Genomic DNA, 5,977 nt, shown 5'->3' with positions numbered 1-5,977 from the left:
CTGCAACAGAGTACGTATCGTATAATGAAAGTTTCCCCATAGATAGAGTACCAAAAGCTTATAAACACAAAATGCCGCGGCAACATTATGGAAAATAATTTGAAATCACGTTTTAACAGTAAATTACTTGAACAGTTTGGAAGACCGCATTCACTATTTTCTGCAAAATAAAACATGTTTTTAATGTCTTAAATAACATTTTATAAATATTGAGGGCAATAATCTAAAGTAAAGTTTCTTATTAACTGTTAACAATTAATTACTTTGCTGCACCGCTAATGGTTATATTGCCGTAAGTGATCTGACTAAATGCTCGATTAGTAGCAATCTAGTATAACACTGCAGTTCTGTTATTTCCCAAACACAGAACTCGATTGTATCTTATGTTTCATATTAACACGGGGAAGGGTAAGGGGGAGTCACGGGTGTACTCGAAGGGGCAGTATCCAAGATACTATTAACGACAAGTGACGGATTCGATTGGTGGTGATCGTTAGTTGAGGTCATGCAAGGATATATCAAGCACGGGTTCATAATGAAAAGCATCAAACCTATGTTATGATTATATCAGAACGAATGCTACTGTAAACTTTTGGCAATTGACACTATTTTAACTTTACTTTCAATTTCATTCACGTATTGAAAACAACATTCTACCAGAAGAGTGGAAACACGCATCACTAAAGGTCGTGTACTATCGATCACTGCAATAAACTAAATAGCTTTATTTATGTGTTTTTAAGCCGAGGATTTTAGGCATAAAATTAATTTTGAAATGCTGCAGGCAAAGGCGGTATATCAGTCCAGGTTGTAATTTCAAGTTATGCCTCTGTTTGCGAATAACCGTTTAAAGGTTTGAGGCTCATCAACTAAAGTGGCTGGACTACTTAATGTAACACAAAAGCCATTACGAAGATCACTTCCGCAGATGCAACATAAGCTCAATAGAAAAACATTAAGGACTTTTATGGCAGCAAACATGAATGTTTACAATGCGTTACAAATCCGCCAAGCATAATGGCATTCAATATCGTGATCTGTTGTTAATATAAAGTTAAACAGTGTTCTGGTTGAGGAGTTGAAATTGATAAAACAGGGGGTTAAATCATGTACTGAGGAGCCGACGTTATCATCAATGTATCCTTAAAGGCATTGAAAACTCGCCCCATACCGCGTGCCGCCCTCTGAAAAAAAAGTTTACTTTCCGTTGCTTAATTGCAAGTGAAGTTTTTTTTCTTGTCGCTACAAAATGCAGACAGTAATGAAACGTGATACCTTATTGTTATCTTTTATATATACATGATATGTCCATCGCTGTTATGTTCACCGTGTTGTGGGTATTGGCCGTAGCTGCATGTACTGACTGTACACTATAGTGTCGGACAATTACAATGACAACAATTTTTATCCAGCAATTGTGTACAGTACATGAATGTTTAACAAAGTACAAACGAATATTCTGATATACAATACAATTTAGAGAGACAGGTACAAAGAAAAAAGAAAGAAAACATTCATCATATTAATTGATATACAATCAAGGGGGCGGAAGCACTTTTAATCTGGGGGGCACCGACTTCAAAGGGCACTTTGCCGAAATTCGATTGGACTGATGCAGCCTTATATACCCTTTATAACTCTTATTGTATTATCTTATTTGCGTATACACATCACTCCATCAACCCCCCCCCCCCTCCCCCTTCAAGAAAAATGTGCATACTAGCACTTCAATATCCAATGTGCAAATCGGGGAACAAGGAACAAGTTTTCTTTTGAGACAAAATGAGGCGAAATCTTGCTAGTTGCTAATGTAGGAATCTTCCGAGTTTATTTCTTGTTAATATCTTAACGAATTTTGTCCATTCGAAATAGCTTTGAGTTTGACCGACAGAAATTCATTAAAAGTCAGGGGCGTATAGCCAGGATTTGCAAAGTTGTATGCACGACTATCTGAGCGGAGCACCACCATCGGTTGGCGCGGAGCGTACAAGAAAATTTGAGGTTTAACAAACCCCTCAGATGGCCGGAAACGGCCCTTCCCGAGTGTACATTCTGGTTCCCTGGCCTCTTGCTAACTTGAGACACCTCAATTTTTATGTAGAAAAAGGGCACATTTTTAACCTGAGGAAAAGTGGGGGGGGGCACGTGCCCCCTGTGCCCCCCCCCGGTTCCGCCGCCCTTGTATACAATACTTAAGCTATACAAATGCATGGAAAAGGAGAAAAAAGAAGCGCAATGCTTATAGAATCATTCCCCATTTGAATATAATAAATATATAGGGCCTACATATACTGGAGAGAAATTGGTGAAAGGAAACAAAACTCCTAAACAAAAATTAAATAATATATAAAAAGAAGAAGAAAAAATGAATTTGTCGCAAATCAATATACCGTAGTAAAAACTGGAAGTAAGTACCGTAATTGTTTTGGCATTGATAAGTTGACAATAGATTTTTTTTGGTATCTATTTTAAAAGAGTTCAAGGTTGAGGCTGACTTAATTATAATATCTAATGAGTTCCAGAGTGTAACCCCAGATATAGAGATGGCAAACTGTTTTTCCTTGTCCTCTCATAATTTAAATAGAAATTATATTTAAATCGTTTATTCGAAGCTAGGGAAAAATAATTTTGTATAGTTGAAGGTAAAACCATGTGAAAACTTTGAACATAAATTCACCCGTGCTGAAATCTATAATATCATGTAGCTTTAATGTTCTTAACTTGAACAAAAAGCCCAGGGGTATGATCCAGAAATTTAGCATGACAAACGATACGAATAACCCTCTTCTGTTTCAAAACTAAGGGGGAAATAATTGCCGAGGGTAGCAAACTGTGTGTGTATTTTCTGGGATCGATGGTGGTGTCTGACACTTCTCTTACACCCATTCTAAACTAGGTCAGATCACCGGTATCAGACTTGCTTTGTGCGCGAGTCTTCACTCCCTTTAAAGGATACATTAACCTAGCATTATTGTTGTCTGTGAGTGTGATAGAAATTAATGTTTTGAACATCTTCCCAAATCAGCTAAGAAAACTATTATTCCACTTGGGAGATATCAGCGATTGAACGTTCCTTCACACGGAAGGCTGGTGACTTGATGAAGTCTAAATATGACATCATCGAGCCTTATGTGCTTCATTTCCCTCCTGCTTTTCCTTATATATTGCAATTTTGTTTTCTGCAATAGAGTTGGGTTTTGCAAATGCCTCATACCAACATATTGATGCTTTTAACATATAGCAGGAGTGAAAGTGCTATCACTGACAAATTCTACTCAGGCAAATATGATGAAAAAAATGGTTGTATGATATACTGCAAAAAAGAAAATGCCAAAGAAAGAAAATATTACACATTGTAATAGTATTGGTTACTTGTAAACGTTAATGATGAAAGCCAACAATGACAAGGTCCTTGCGTGCACGGCTTTCGAGACAGAGCAGTTTGTTGGCCCTGGGGTGATGATCTCTAACATAGCATCCATATTCTTGAAGTGGCCTAATATGTAATGTGTTATGATACACTAGCAATGATAAGAATGACGTCTCGTTTAGACAGTTGTGGATGGCGTACCTGGCAAAAACACAATGCAGATCCAAATACAAGACTCTGTGACGAGAAAGTGCCTAATGGTGGCGTCCTGTAAGTTTACGTTGCAACTCTGTTTTCGGTTTTGTGCCGATGTGATTGTCCCACAACAATATCAAAAAAAGTTGTCTGTCAAACACTGCTTGTTATTGTTCAGCGATATCGATTTTGATTATTATTTCACTGTTACTATTGTTTGATCTCCCTTGTTACTTGTTTTATTTTTTAGTTGTTGTCAATGGGTCTAGGTCTAATCCTTCTAAGGTTACTTCCGGTGTTCCGCAAGGGTCAGTTCTGGGACCCATTCTCTTCCTGGCCTACATAAATGATATTGGTAATGCTGTTTCTTCTGGTGTCCGACTGTTCGCTGATGACTGTGTCTGTTATCGGGTTATCGATGATGTCAGTGATGGTCATCAACTTCAGGAAGATATAAATATACTAGGGCAATGGGCTAAAGATTGGGGCATGAGTTTCCAGCCGGTGAAATGTAACATTATGACCATTACTAGAAAGAGGAAACCTGTAATTTTCAATTACATGCTCAATGGGGTTCACTTGGTTAAGGTTGATTGTGTTAAATATCTGGGTATTCATATCACTTCAGATCTCAACTGGGGAAAGCATATTCAAAATGTGTGTAATAAAGGAAATAGGATATTGGGAGTTCTTCGTAGAAACTTATCCCCCTGTTCGAAGGATGCAAAATTGGCTGCATATAAAGGTCTCCTCCTGCCAGTATTGGAATATGCCAGTTCTGTCTGGGATCCCCACCAAGCTTTCTTGCAGCACAACCTCGAAAACATTCAGAGGCGTGCAGCCCGTTTCATCGCTTCAGATTATTCAAGAGAGCCTGGCTCTGTCTCATCTCTGTTACGGGACCTAAACCTGGTGCCCTTGGCAGAGAGGCGCAGACAAAGTAGAATCATCTTATTTGCTAAGGGCATCTATGGTCAGGCTCAGATCCCTATTGACTGCCTAAGAAAGCCTCTGCGTAGGAGTCGGAACATGCATGATATGCATTTCTGCCAGCTGTATGCCAGTACAAATTGCTATAAGTATAGTTTTTTTCCAAATACAATTAGGGATTGGAATAGTCTGCCTTCAGACCTCATTAGTAGTTCCAGTGGTTCTGTGAATCCTGTCACTTATATCAGTACTCGGGTCAGATCTAATTAATTACTCTCTTGACGTGTGTGTGGTGAGATATTGTCCCTTTTTGCGGATGTGTCACCGTATCGAATACGAATACGATACCTGTTTTATTGTTACTATTGTTTGATCTATTGTTTGATCACCCTTTAATATTTTTTTTATCCAAGGAAGATATAACGTTTTGACAAATGAAGCATTGGATTTTACATAATTCTAAACAGCTCGGAGAATTAAAATGTTATCAGTATTTGCCATAAACGTTAGAATTTATGCTGCATGATTAAGCACACGAACTCGAATTTAGAGCCTTTTACTCGTATATTACCCATACATTTTACTCTTACTCATGCTGCTGTAATCGTACTGCACGTCTGGGTTGGACCCGTCTGTGTATACTCTACTTGTATACATAGTCACTATAGTAAGTTGTATAGTTAGTCAAAGTTATTGGCTCTTTATAACTCCCAGTGAAATTTTGGAGACCATGATTGTAATACAGACGAAGGCTGTAAAACTTGTGGTTTCTCATTCTTAATTGAGAATCATGTAACAAATTGCGTGCTCATCATCACTACACAGGTTATCAAACATCGCAATGATACCATTTTTCAAACTTAAAGAGGGAGAAGGGGCTATTTGTATTATTATTATTATTAAAACGATTTATAAAGCGCCAGCTATTCAATAGAGTAACCAAAGGCGCTGTACAAAGTCAGTAAGACAAATCAAACAGATTGGCAGGCAAGTATCAACAATGGCGTAACCAGACTTTTTTTCATCGGGCGGGGGGGGGGGGGTGAGGGACAGAGGGAAGGGGCAAAGAGGTCGAGTGGTGGGAGTTGTAGAGAATGTCAAACGCTTAGCCAGAATTTATCTTAGTGGGCGGACGTATTCAATTTATTGACCTGTGAACGGTCGAGAACGCTTTGCACTATCTGAAATATGGTGGACTGTAAAAGCTTTCAAATTTGATCCAATCGGACTGATACTAATTTGAGAATTCCCGTCTATTACGGATTAACGTCAACCGCGAAATGGTTTATGTGAGCCTTTAAGTGCAGTTTCTAATTTGGTCCAATATCTTTTTGCCCACTTATTTGGGAGGGGCGGGGGCGGGGGGGGGGGGTGGGGGCGGCATTTGACTGGGGCACCCGCCAAATGCTCCCAGCAAGTTACGCAACTGAGTCTCAACGAGGCCATTAAAAAGTAGCTCAAATTTCCCAAATACATGTTCCA

Source organism: Apostichopus japonicus, chromosome 4 (assembly GCF_037975245.1).
Source record: "Apostichopus japonicus isolate 1M-3 chromosome 4, ASM3797524v1, whole genome shotgun sequence".
NCBI classification, from domain to species: Eukaryota; Metazoa; Echinodermata; class Holothuroidea; order Aspidochirotida; family Stichopodidae; genus Apostichopus; species Apostichopus japonicus.
This window is presented reverse-complemented; position numbering follows the sequence as displayed.